We start from the raw sequence: 15164 nt of genomic DNA on the forward strand, positions 1-15164 counted from the left end.
AACATATACCAATCTCTATTGATCTAAGTAAAGATCAACTAGATTGAGATCAAGAAAAACTTATGGTACTTGAAAAGGTACATAAGAGTAGTTCTTGATTCAAGGAAATAAAGAAATGCTAAATATTGATGCTACACGCATAAACACTAGGAAAGGATCAAGCAAGATTCCTTTGGAGTTAACCATTGACAAGGACGAGCGATAGAGCATCGTGTTTTGAAATGACAACATGGATTGGAGACCATTAGTTGTTGCGTGGGAAATTAAATATTAACTTCTATGTTCTGAGATACAGCTGGAAAAGTCTTCCACATATCTATGAACTGCTTGGATAGGTGAATCCAAACAAAGCATCACTAGCAACCTATACAGTTGAAGTAAAAGTACTTATTGCCTAAGAAGCAATTAAACAGAGTTGTTTATATTAATGAGTTCTTCATTGAAGTTGGGAAGATCACATGTCTGTTGACTTAATGGTTCTTCATTGCAAAATGCGTAGAACCACTAATGTAGCAAGAAACACTAGATCACAAAATAAACATACTCAAAAGATCTTATCATCTATCTCGAAGAACATTCGATGAAAAGGATATTAAGATTGGTAGAGCATGATAACTAAACCTATGCAACAAGTGAGAAGCAACACGCACATTATAGCACTGGAAATCAAGCATAGCTTTGAATTCCATGAACTGTTTTAAAGATGGGTTTGAGGCCCATGGTTGTAAAACATAAGGGTTGAACATTTATCATATATGAAATGTATTTTCATATTCCATTTAATCTTGGTTTAGTATTAAATGATGAGTCCCTTCAATTTGACAATATATTCAAGATAGACTGTCAGGACCAGTCCTGTGACTAAGAAATGTCTATCAAGTGAACTTGAATGTCAAAAGTTGAAAAAGGTCCCTGGTCGGAGTTTTCTATAAAGATGGACGCATAGAAAACGTTAGACGACTAGAATGCAAGATGACTAGTAGTTCTGTTTCTTGAACTATGTGGACATGGCAATGTCGTAATCATTTGCTTATATACTTACTTTGGGAAGACTAGTATCGGACAGACCTATGAAACTTTACTGTAAGAGATGAAAATCTGTCATAAGTAAATTTCATTAAAATTATTAGACACTAAATCCTCAATACCTGAGTGATTTGAGATTACTTAGCTTGTTTGAGAACTGGTTACTTTGACGTTGACCAACCGTCGCACCGTAAAAGGAGGCTATAAAGGCAACGCTCAGGTAATCACCTATCAAACGAAGTCTAATATCAAGATCACAAGATTGGGATTGTCCTCCCATAAATCGGGATGAGATGCTTAAGAGTTGTACAAGGCCACTCGGAGAGCTAGAAACTGTAAAATGCATGGCCATGCTCGGATGAATCATAGGTTATGATTATCTGTTTATTTGATCAGTTGAACTCTGAAACCGAGAAACACCTCTGGACGTAATAAGGATGACAACTCTTACCTTATGTTCAAGAGCAAGCATCGAGCGACAAAGGAATTAGGAAATGCACACTTGTCCCTAAGGACAAGTGGGAGACTGAAGGAAATAATGCCCTTGGTCCAAGTATGCATATAATGTTAAGTCTAATAAATGCGGTTCAGTATTAATTAACAAGTTAATAATTCAGTAAGATCAAATGAGCTGAATGCCTAGCTAGAGGCCGCTTTAGTTCAAGTGGAATTAATGATATTAATCCACATCTTACTCTTGACTGAACCCGTAGGGTCACACAAATAGTACGTAAACGGATTAAGTATTTAATGGAATTAAATACTCCATCTATGGATATTTGGAATCGACGGATCTTTGTTTCAGTGGGAGCTGAGATCGTCAAAGGCAAGTAAATGAATACTCCAAAAAGGATGATATTGCCGGAAACGGAAATATGGATCGTATCGGAAATATAAATATTATCCAAGTCGTAGATGTTTCTGTTAGGTTATGATACATATGAATAAACATAAATCATGCGGAAAAACCATAAAGCCAGGAAACATATTATTTACACATAATCATTTAGCATAATTCAGATGCATACACTTTGTAGCGTGCCTTCCCTAGCTGCGCCCGAACCGAACAAGAACAAGTCTTTAGGACTCCAAGTATCGTCCCTCCGTAGATAGTCCACAGCACGTCCGGATCCGCCTTAAGCTTGACCAACTAGAATCGCCCTTAAGGTACTAGGATTTTCGGCTAATAGGCAAGTGTTTGTGGCTGATTTTTGCTTGAAAAACTTACCTTTGAATACTTCAAATCTCGATATAAATATGTGACCCTAGACACCTATTTATAGAGTTATGGAAAAGGACTTGGAATCCTATTAGGATACTAATTTATTTAATTATAATATTATTAAAACTCTATTAAACAAATTCTATCTTTATAAGGATTAGAATTTAATCATATGACGAATTCCGATAGCATTAGAATTTGTCACGTACACGAGCACACACACACGCATGCACGCCCGCACGCAGGCCTTGCGGCCCACGCCGAGCGCACAGCGCATGGGGCCTCGCTTCGCAGCCCATCTTTCTATGTCGTGCGCGCGCGCCAAGGCTTGGCTGGGCGTGGCCTTGCGCTGGGCCTGGTCGAGCACTTGGCGTGGATGCGTGTGGCTTGCTGGGCGTCGGCCTGGCCTCGTGCTGGGCCTTCGTCTAGCAAGCCTCGTCCGATGCTAATACGTACGATACGCTTTTCGATTAAATTCCCGATTCCGGAATTCATTTCCGATACGAACAATATTTAATATTTCCGATTCTGAAATTAATTTCCGTTTCGAACAAATATTTAATATTTCCTTTTCCGGAATTATTTTCCGATTCCGATAATATTTCCGATTCTGACAATAATTCCGTTTGCGGCAAAATTTCCGATTCCGGCAATATTTCCATTTCCAATAATATTTTCCGATACGTACCATGTTTCCGTTTCCGGCAACATCTACGACTTGGATAATATATATATTTCCGATACGATCCATATTTCCGTTTCCGGCAATATCATCGTTTCCGGAGTTTTCATTTCTTGCCTTTGACGATCTCAGCTCCCACTGAAACCAAGATCCGTCGATTCCGAATATCCACAGATGAAGTATTTAATTCCATTAAATACTTGATCCGTTTACGTACTATTTGTGTGACCCTACGGGTTCAGTCAAGAGTAAGCTGTGGATTAATATCATTAATTCCACTTGAACTGAAGCGGCCTCTAGCTAGGCATTCAGCTTACTTGATCTCACTGAATTATTAACTTTTTAATTAATACTGAACCGCATTTATTAGACTTAACATTAAATGCATACTTGGACCAAGGGCATTATTTCCTTCAGTCTCCCACTTGTCCTTAGGGACAAGTGTGCATTTCCTAATTACTTTGTCGCTCGATGCTTGCTCTTGAACATAAGGTAAGAGTTGTCATCCTTATTACGTTCAGAGGTGTTTCTCGGTTTCAGAGTTCAACTGATCAAATAAACAGATAATCATAGCCTATGATTCATCCGAGCACGGCCATGCATTTTACAGTTTCTAGCTCTCCGAGTGGCCTTGTACAACTTTTAAGCATCTCATCCCGATTTATCGGAGGACAATCCCAATCTTGCGATCTTGAGATTAGACTTCGTTTGATAGGTGATTACCCGAGCGTTGCCTTTATAGCCTCCTTTTACGGTGCGACGGTTGGTCAACGTCAAAGTAACCAGTTCTCAAACAAGTAATCTCAAATCACTCAGGTATTGAGGATTTAGTGTCTAATAATTTTAATGAAATTTACTTATGACAGATTTTCATCTCTTACAGTAAAGTTTCATAGGTCTGTCCGATACTAGTCTTCCCAAAGTAAGTATCTATGCAAATGATTACGACATTGTCATGTCCACATAGTTCAATAAACAGAACTACTAGTCATCTTGCATTCTATTCGTCTAACGTTTTCTATGCGTCCATCTTTATAGAAAACTCCGACCAGGGACCATTTTCAACTTTTGACATTCAAGTTCACTTGATAGACATTTCTTAGTCACAAGACTAGTCCTGACAGTCTATCTTGAATATTTCGTCAAATTGAAGGGACTCATCATTTAATAAACCACAAATTAAATGGAAAATGAATTCTATTCATTTATTGTGAATGATTAACCAATAATGTTTTACAAAGTATTAAACTCTAAAACTTTAAAACATTAAACAAGGACATCAAAGCCATTCTCCAATATGCTTGATTCCCATAGCTGCAGTGTGCGAGTTGTGCTTCGCCTGCGACAGAGGTTTAGTCAATGGATCTGATATGTTGTCATCAGTTCCAATCTTGCTTATCTCGACTTCTTTTCTTTCAACGAACTCTCGTAGAAGGTGAAATCTACGAAGTACATGCTTGACTCTTTGGTGGTGTCTAGGCTCCTTTGCATGTGCAATAGCTCCGTTATTATCACAATATAGCGCTATTGGTCCTTTAATGGAGGGGACTACACCAAGTTCACCTATGAACGTCCTTAGCCATATAGCTTCCTTTGCTGCTTCATGTGCAGCAATGTACTCCGCTTCAGTTGTAGAATCCGCAATGGTGCTTTGCTTAGGACTTTTCCAGCTCACTGCACCTCCGTTGAGGCAGAAGACAAACCCAGACTGTGATCTGAAATCATCTTTGTCGGTTTGGAAACTTGCGTCCGTATAGCCTTTAACAATTAATTCAGCATCTCCACCATAGACCAGGAAGTCATCTTTGTGCCTTTTCAGGTACTTCAGAATATTCTTGGCAGCAGTCTAATGTGCCTCTCCTGGGTTTGACTGGTATCTGCTCGTAGCACTGAGTGCGTACGCAACATCCGGGCGTGTACATATCATAGCATACATTATTGAACCAATTAATGATGCATATGGAATCCCATTCATTCGTCTACGCTCATCAAGTGTTTTTGGGCACTGAGTCTTGCTTAGAGTCATTCCATGAGACATGGGTAGGTAGCCTCGCTTGGAGTCTGCCATCTTGAACCTATCAAGCACCTTATTGATATAAGTGCTTTGACTAAGTCCAATCATCTTTTTAGATCTATCTCTGTAAATCTTGATGCCCAATATGTACTGTGCTTCTCCTAGATCCTTCATCGAAAAACATTTCCCAAGCCAAATCTTGACAGAGTTCAACATAGGAATGTCATTTCCGATAAGTAATATGTCGTCGACATATAATACTAGAAAATCAATTTTTCTCCCAATGAACTTCTTGTATACACAAGATTCGTCTGCGTTCTTGATGAAACCAAAGTCACTGACTGCTTCATCAAAACGTATATTCCAGCTCCTTGATGCCTGCTTCAATCCGTAGATTGATTTATTTAGCTTGCATACCTTTTTAGCATTCTTTGGATCCTCAAAACCCTCAGGATGTGTCATAAACACAGTTTCTGTTAAAACCCCGTTTAAGAAAGAGGTTTTGACATCTATCTGCCATATTTCGTAATCGTAATATGCAGCGATTGCTAACATTATCCGAATAGACTTTAGCATTGAAACTGGTGAAAAGGTTTCATCGTAATCCACACCGTGGACTTGCCTGTAACCTTTTGCAACCAATCTAGCTTTGAAAACTTCAAGTTTCCCATCCTTGTCCTTTTTCAGTTTGAAAACCCATTTGCTTCCTATGGCTTGGTAGCCATCTGGCAAATCGACCAAATCCTATACTTGGTTTTCTGACATGGAGTCTAATTCAGATTACATGGCTTCTTGCCATTGCTTGGAGCTAGGGCTCGTCATAGCTTGTTTGTAAGTCGCAGGTTCATCACTTTCAAGTAATAGAACATCATAGCTCTCGTTCGTCAAAATACCTAAGTACCTTTCCGGTTGAGATCTATATCTCTGCGATCTACGCGGGGTTACATCTCTAGATTGTCCACGATTCTCACCAGAAACTTCTAAAGATCTCTGAGTTTCATCTTGAATGTCATCTTGAGCATTCTCTAGAGTTTGTTGTTCGACTCGAATTTCTTCGAGGTCTACTTTTCTCCCACTTGTCATTTTGGAAATGTGATCCTTTTCCAAAAAGATACCATCTCGAACAACAAACACCTTGTTCTCAGATGTATTGTAGAAGTAATACCCCTTTGTTTCCTTTGGATAGCCCACAAGGATACATTTGTCAGATTTCGGATGAAGTTTGTCTGAAATTAATCGTTTGACGTATACTTCACATCCCCAAATCTTAAGAAAAGACACTTTTGGAGGCTTTCCAAACCATAACTCATATGGAGTCTTTTCAACAGCTTTAGACGAGCTCTATTTATAGTGAGTGCGGATGTATTTAGTGCATGTCCCAAAAATTCTATCGGAAGTTCGGCCTGACCCATCATTGATCTAACCATGTCTAGCAAGGTTCTGTTCCTCCATTCCGACACACCGTTCCATTGTGGTGTTCCAGGAGGAGTCTATTCTGATAGAATTCCACATTCTTTCAGATGGTCATCAAATTCATAGCTCAGATATTCACCGCCTCTATCAGACCGCAGTGCCTTAATCTTCTTGCCTAATTGATTCTCTACTTCACTCTGAAATTCCTGGAATTTGTCAAAGGATTCAGACTTATGCTTCATTAGATAGACATAACCATATATACTGAAGTCATCAGTGAAAGTGATAAAGTAGCTGAAACCACCCCTAGCATTTGTACTCATTAGTCCACATATATCTGTATGGATTAAACCCAATAGTTCAGTTTCTCTTTCTCCAACTTTAGAGAAAGGTTTCTTTGTCATTTTGCCAAGTAAACATGATTCGCACTTACCATAATCCTCTAAGTCAAATGGTTCTAGAATTCCTTCCTTTTGAAGTCTTTCCATGCGTTTCAAGTTAATATGGCCTAATCGACAATGCCACAGATAGGTGAGATCTGAATCATCCTTTTTGGCCTTTTTGGTATTTATGTTATAAACTTGTTTGTCGTGATCTAATAAATAAAGTCCATTGACTAATCTAGCAGATCCATAAAACATCTCTTTAAATAAAACGAACAACTATTGTCTTTTATTAAAAAGGAAAATCCCTTAGCATCTAAGCAAGAAACAGAAATGATGTTTTTAGTAAGACTTGGAACATGGAAACACTCTTCCAGTTCCAAAACTAGCCCAGAGAGCAACGACAAATAATAAGTTCCTACAGCTAATGCAGCAATCCGTGCTCCATTTCCCACTCGTAGGCCGACTTCACCCTTGCTTAACTTCCTACTTCTTCTTAGTCCATGTGAATTGGAACATAAGTGTGAGCCACAACCTGTATCTAATACCCAAGAAGTTTAATTAGCAAGTATACAGTCTATAACGAAAATACCTGAAGATGGAACGACTGTTCCGTTCTTCTGATCTTCCTTTAGCTTCAAGCAATCTCTCTTCCAATGCCTTTTCTTCTTGCAATAGAAGCATTCGGATTCAGAAGTGGGTTGACTGACCTTCCTCTTTTCAGACTTGGCGCCAGTTTGCTTAGTTGGGCTGGCCTTGTTGCCACCTTTCTTAGCATTCCTCTTCTTTCCAGATTTCTTGAACTTGCCCCCACGCACCATAAGCACATCTTGCTTATCACTTTTGAGCTTCTTTTCAGCGGTCTTCAGCATACCGTGAAGCTCAGTGAGCGTTTTGTCCAGACTATTCATACTGTAGTTCAGCTTGAACTGATCATACCCATTATGAAGAGAATGGAGGATGGTGTCTACATCCATTTCCTGAGAGAACTGCTGATCCAGTCGACTCATATTCTCAATGAGTCCAATCATTTTGAGAACATGTGGACTTACGGGCTCGCCTTTCTTAAGCTTGGTCTCAAGAATTTGCCTATGAGTCTCGAATCTTTCGACCCGAGCCAAATCTTGGAACATGTTCTTTAACATCTGAGTTGATGAACGTTTTCTGTAGATCTGCACTCATGGTTGCAAGCATTAGACATTTCACATCCTTGTTGGCATCAATCCAACGATTGAGGGCTTCCTGAGTGACCCCTTCGCCTGCGGCTTCGGGCATCGCCTCTTCCAGGACATACTCCTTTTCTTCCTGCATAAGAACTATTTGCAAGTTCCTTTGCCAGTCAAGGAAGTTTTTCCCGTTCAACTTCTCCTTTTCGAGAATTCATCGAATGTTGAATGAATTGTTGTTTGCCATAATTAAAACTACAATTGAAAAAGAATAAACAAATAAATAATCATTCACAGTTTCTCTTAATAAACTTAAATTCTAGCACATAAGCATAATTTAATGTTCATTAAGCATTTTATTCAAGTTTTGTGTTCCGGCAGGTGTGAATAAAATGATTCCAAGATCCTAAAATCCATTGAAGAATTAAGCACATTATGTATTTAGACTCAATTCTAAAATCTTTTAGGTAAGCAAAAGCCTTTTGCTAATAGTCTAGAAACTACTCTTGGTTGATAGGTACGTCTAAGAACTTTTTAGGTAAACCTATCGATTTTGCCACGACATAAAAGGACTCCTTACTTATATCGTTGAGTTTCACCAAAACTAACATGTACTCACAATTATTTGTGTACCTTACCCCTTTAATATCGATAAGTAACACCTCGCTATGGCGGAAACCTATTACTAAGATCGATGTAAAGGATATCCAAGTAAGTGTTATTTTGGCATTGCACCTTTTAACTCAATTTTTAAGTTTGGAACTTAAGGCTCTTACTATGTTTGTTAGATTTTAAGTGAACTAAAATCCTTAATCATGCAACATAATCAAGCTTCGATCTCATGCATATTTAAGACATATTTAAAAGCAATAAATAACTTAAAGCATGCATAAGATAAATGTGATCTAGTATGGCCCGACTTCATCTTGAAGCTTCAACTTCAAAGTCCGTCTTGAAAATGGTTGGAAACTTCGTTTTGAATTTCACCGTGGGAGGCGTCATTTTCTTCAAATAGGATAAGCTATAATTAAACTAATTACAAATATTTGATGGTACGCAGACCATATTTGAATTGAAAAACAAATTTGGTGCTTTAGACCAATTACATTCAAATTAATGGTACGCAGACCATATTTTCTATCCTATTTGGGCCATACTAGTCACTTCATAACCTGCAAAACAATACATATACAATATATACCATTCACCCATTCATTATCATGAATGGCCCACATAATTGGTTAGTTAAAACACATTGTATGCATCACATAAATATTTGCAGCAATTAATCAAGGGCACCAATAATCTCCCAATTATTCAGTCCTTATTAATTCTAATCAAGTTGTTTAACCTTAAAGGATTTGTAGACCTAATCAAGAGTTTATGACTAAAATTGCTCCCACTTAAACCAATAAATTCATATGCTTTACTAATTTTAAACATAAAAATGTATTTCTAGTTTAACCGGAAACATTCAAATTTAATTAAAATTTAAAGCTTATATAAATTTATAATTGAATCCATTTTATTTAATTTATTTTTCAGTTGAATTAAATGAATTAAAATTAATTCAAGGTTTTTAATTTTAGTAAAATAATTAGTATAAATTAAAATTTATAATAATTATAATATTCAAAATTAAAATCCGAGAAACCAATTTAAATTATTAATTTTAAAATTAATTAAAATTATTTCTGAACTGAAAATTTCAGATTAAAATTCAAAACGACTCAATCGTAACACGACGAGCACTTGGGCTTGCGCCCAAGCCCCGTCGAGTGCACGAGGCTTAATGCCCCTCGACCGATCGTACAGCACCACGCAAGCAGGACACACGCAACGCAGCAAGCACAGGCCACGCTGCGCGCAGCCCGCTCGGTCGTCGCGCCTCCTTGCTTCGCGTCTGCTTGCTTCGCTGGGCGCGGCAGCGCGCGCTGTGGCGCAGCACGCTTGCTGCTCACACGCGTCTGCTCGCTGGCTTGCGCCTTGGCCCATCGCCCTTGCCTACTCGTCCACTGTGCGCACAACACTCGACACAAGGGCAGCGTGCTGCCTTGTACTCGTATGCCATGGCCCTTGCTCGCTGCATTGTACCGCATGGGCGACGAGCTCCCTTGCCCGTCGTCGCATGCCCGCACTATACAACACCCCTTAAGGGTAACACGTAGAGTCCATTGCTTTGTGCATGAAAGATTTATGGGCGTGTTATATAAAAATTTAAAATTTTTAATTCAAAATTAATGACAAATTAATAAATCATATTAATTTCATAATTTCAGGGCGAAAAATCGAAAATTTATTATTCAATTAATTTCCGATTAACATGGATTCAAATCTAGGTCATAAAAATTAAAATTTTAACCTAAATTAACAACTTTTATGGTGGATTTTAATCATGGATACCTATTTAAATTATTAATTAATTATGAAAAACAAATCAATTCTAAATTATTCGAATTTCAACAAATTAATCATAATTACAAATTAGGTTGTATAATTAACAAGTCTAGGCATTCAAAGTTGTTAAACATATATTGTAGGTCAATAAAAAACTCAAGATTTATAACCAAGAATCGCAAATATTCAATTTAACATCTTAAATTTACAAACTTTTGCGTTCGAAAAACTAAAACCTCCGAAAAGTCATAGTTAGGCTTCGAATTTGGGAATTCTGGGTTCGGCCGATAAAAATTCTCTATTTGTCAAAATTTTGAAATGCCTTTTACATGCGGAATTGACACAAAAATCACTCGTTTTGGATGAGTAACGAAGAAACTGCCGAAAAACTGCGTACATATAATTAAATAAACGCAATTTGCAATTAATTACGAAAATTAATGTTTCGCAATTAAATTGCAAATTGCGTTTATTTAATTATATGTACGCAGTTTTTCGGCAGTTTCTTAGTTACTCATCCAAATCGAGTGATTTTTGTGTCAATTCCGCATGTAAAAGGCATTCTAAAATTTTGACAAAAATAATTATTTTTCGGCCGAACCCAGAATTCTCAAATTCGAAGCCTAACTATGACTTTTCGGAGGTTTTAGTTTTTCGAACGCAAAAGTTTGTAAATTTAAGATGTTAAATTAAATATTTGCGATTCTTGTTGTTAAATCTTGAATTTTTGATTAACCTACTGTATATGTTTAATAAGTTTGAATGCCTAGCCTTGTTAATCATGCAATCTAATTTGTAATTATGATTAATTTGTTGAAAATTGGAATAATTTAGAATTAATTTGATTTTCATAATTAGTTAATAATTTAATTAGATACCTATGATTAAAAACCACCATAAAAATTGTAAATTTGTGTTAAATTTTAAATTTTTATGACCTAGACTTGAATCCATGTTAATCGGAAATCAATTAATTAATAAATTTTCGATTTTTTGCTCTAAACTTATGAAATTAATATGATTTATTAATTTGTCATTAATTTTGAAAATAAAATTTTAATTTTTTATGCGATTCGCTCATATAACTTGCACGCACAAAGCAATGGACGCTACGTGTTACCCTTAAGGGGTGTTGTATAGTGCGGGCATGCGACGACGAGCAAGGGAGCTCGTCGCCCATGCGGAACGAATGCAATGAGCAAGGCTATGGTGCACGAGCACAAGGCAGCAGCCCTGCCTTGTGTCGTGTGTTGTGTGCGATGGGCGAAAGGGCAAGGGCGAGAGCAAGGCAGCGAGCAGTCGCGTGAAACGCGCACTGCCTCGCGCAGCGATCGAAGCTTCGCGCGCAGTGAGCGCTGGCTCGCGTGCGACGAGCGCTGCGACTGCATCGAAGCCTCGCGCGCAGCGAGCGCTGGCTCGCGGGCGACGAGCGCTGGCGTGCGCCCAGCGATGGTGAGCGGCGAGCGTGCTTCGATGATGCCTTGCGATGGTGAGCAGCAGCAGATGCGACGCAGCACATAGGCTGCGTGCGCATGGCCAACGATGGCTGCGTGCGTGTGGCCTATGGTTGTGCGTTGCGTGGTAATGTTGCGTGCCTTGAGTTACGATTAGATCGTTTTAAAATTTTAATTTGAAATTTTCAGTTTACATAATTTTAATTAATTTTAAAATTAATAATTTAAATTATTTTCTTGGATTTTAATTTTGAATATTATAATTATAATAAATTTCATTTATTCTAATTATTTTACTAAAATTAAAATCATGAATTAATTTAAATACGACTGAAAATAAATTAAATATGTGGATTCAATTATAAATTTATATGAGCTTTAAATTTTAATTAAATTTGTATGTTTCCGGTTAGACTAGAAATATATTTTATGTTTAAAATTAGTAAAGCATATGAATTTATTGGTTTAAGTGGGAGCCTATTTAGTCATAAACTCTTGATTAGGTCTACAAATCCTTAAAGTTAAAACAACTTGATTAGAATTAATAAGGACTGAATAATTTGTAGATTATTGGTGCCCTTAATTAATTGCTGCAAATATTTATGTGATGCATAACGTGTTTTACTAACCAGCTATGTGGGCCATTCATGATAATGAATGGGTGAATGGTATGTATTGTATATGTACTGTTTTGCAGGTTATGAAGTGACTAGTATGGCCCAAATAGGTTAGAAAATATGGTCTGCGTACCATTAATTTGAATGTAATTGGTCTAAAGTACCAAAATTGTTTTTCAATTCAAATATGGTCTGCGTACCATCAAATAGTTGTAATTAGTTTAATTATAACTTATCCTATTTGAAGAAAAGGGTGCCTCCCACGGAGATTTTCGAGACGGACTTTGAAGTTGAAGCTTCAAGATGAAGTCGGGCCATACTAGATCACATTTATCTTATGCATGTTTTAAGTTATTTATTGCTTTAAATATGTCTTAATTATGCATGAGATTGTGGCTTGATTATGTTGCATGATTAAGGATTTTAGTTCACTTAAAATCTAACCAACATAGTAAGAGCCTTAAGTTCCAAACTTAAAAATTGAGTTAAAAGGTGCCATGTCAAAATATACACTTGCTTGGATATCCTTTACATCAATCTAGTAATAGTTTTCGCTCAGCGAGGTGTTACTTATTGGTCCTAAAGGGGCAAGGTACACAAATAATTGTGAGTACATGTTAGTTTTGGTGAAACTCAACGATATAAGTAAGGAGTCCTTTTATGTCGTGGCAAAATGGATAGGTTTACCTAATAAGTTCTTAGACGTGCCTATCAACCAAGAATAGTTTCTAGACTATTAGCAAAATGTTTTTGCTTACCTAAGATGTTTTAGGATTGAGTCGACAAACTGTGCTTAATTCTTCAATGGATTTTAGGATCTTGGAATAATTTTATTCACACCTGCCGGAACAATAAAATCGAATAAAATGCTAATAACTTGTTTGAATTGCATGATTGCTTTAATTTCAAGTTATTGTTCATGATAAATGTTTAGACTTTGCATGCTTCAATGTATGTTTTAATTATTGTTTATAATTAAATATCTTGCACTGCAAAAAAATCCTTTTAGAAAGGTAACAGTAAATTTCCTCGATTGGTAATGAATCCAAGAACGATTCACGGAAATGAGAGAAAATGAGCAATTTAAATGTACGTGTCTTTTAGCGACTTTTATGGTTGTTTTAGATATCAAAGTCGAATGGCAAACCAATTGGTGCTTGTGAATTTAAAATACAATGTAGTTTTGAAATCATAAAGCATTGAGTTTAAACGCTCAGCTTTACCAATGGTTAACAACCAAATATCTTTGTCCATTTAATTCACGAATGAGTCTAGTCCCTAGACACTCGAATAGATCGATGCTTAGAGAACTTTAGAAGCTTCTGGTAAGATCATCTAGTTGAAACAGAATATTCAACATAAATTAAATGCTAAGAACTTTGTTGGATTGACATTGGACATGTCTAAACAAAGCCAACAATAAGAAAGGGTACAAGAAATAGGAAAACAAGGAACAAGTGAAAGGAATTTACAATTCCGTTTCCACCTAAAAGTTAATGTTTAAAGAGAAGTGACCTAGAAATCAAACTTCCTTGGTATCATATACCGCTTGAGGTTTTTACTTCGGTAATAACTCAAACAATGGAAGCTAGGCTACACTAATGGCCTACAAGTGGGAAATGAATCATGGCAATGCTACATTAGTTGTAGGGTCATCTAGTTTGTTTTAAATCCTTTCAAAGGCCGGAACTTAATGGCTATTTCGTTACATACTCAGCATACCTAAATTTCTGTTTCAAACACAGAAAGACTCACATTCAGAAGAACAAAAAAAATGCTTGTTTGTTTGTTTATTTGAATGAAATGGTCATTTACAGGTTGAGTCAATATGCTTGATTAAAACAAACAACTCTTTAACAAATAAGAACTTTACTAGGTTCAAATCAATATCTTGATTTGAGTTCCACTAATCTTTGGCATTGTTGCTTAGACCATATCAACAAGTTAACATTCAAAAGCTCTATTTTGATGGATTTTTGAAAGTTGATTGATTTCTAGATCAATTTAAGACAAGCAAGTCTTACTTGTTGAAAGTAACAAAAGACATGAACTATTGTTAGAACACCTACACAATAGAGTTCAAAGCTAAAGAAAGATTTTATGACTTTATTATTTCTCCTAGATTTGAGTAAATATTGGTTTATTTACTCAATGTGATATAAACTTGAATCTGTTTGGCTAGTTCAAAGGTTCAGAAGTATAAAATCTACTTGGCAAGAAATCATAAAGATCTAGGTTGGATCATGACGAAGATTACTTTAAGACCAAAAATGATCATCAATGATTGTGTGTTGTAATTTCACGATCTCGCTCCATAAGACATGGCATATCTAAGTTGGAATAATCGAAGTCAATTAATACTTGATTCGATCAATGATGAATCATAAAGACTTTTCCTATAATTTCTAAAACAAAATGCTCAACTACCACCAAACTAAATCAAATTCGTCAAAGCTATTGAAAAGTAATTTCAGAATATCTTTTCATAATATATATCTAGAGAGTTGCTATACTCAGTGGGAGCTTAGTGTTTGTCATTCGACAAACTAAGGCCCAATTATAGATATATGTTTCGTTATGATTTATTCAAATGAGACACAAGGGTATTGTTTCTACCACGAATTTTTGAGAACATAATGTTTGTTTGCTCGAAATAGTGTCCTTTTGGAGATTCGTTTCCAAAATGACAAGTGGGAGAAAAATAGACCTCAAAAGTCTTCGAGGCGAACAACAAACATAAACGGACATTCCGGAGGCTTTTCGAAGTTCTTTAGAAAATCCGAACACGTA

Source organism: Spinacia oleracea, chromosome 6 (genome assembly GCF_020520425.1).
Source record: "Spinacia oleracea cultivar Varoflay chromosome 6, BTI_SOV_V1, whole genome shotgun sequence".
Lineage (NCBI taxonomy): Eukaryota > Viridiplantae > Streptophyta > Magnoliopsida > Caryophyllales > Amaranthaceae > Spinacia > Spinacia oleracea.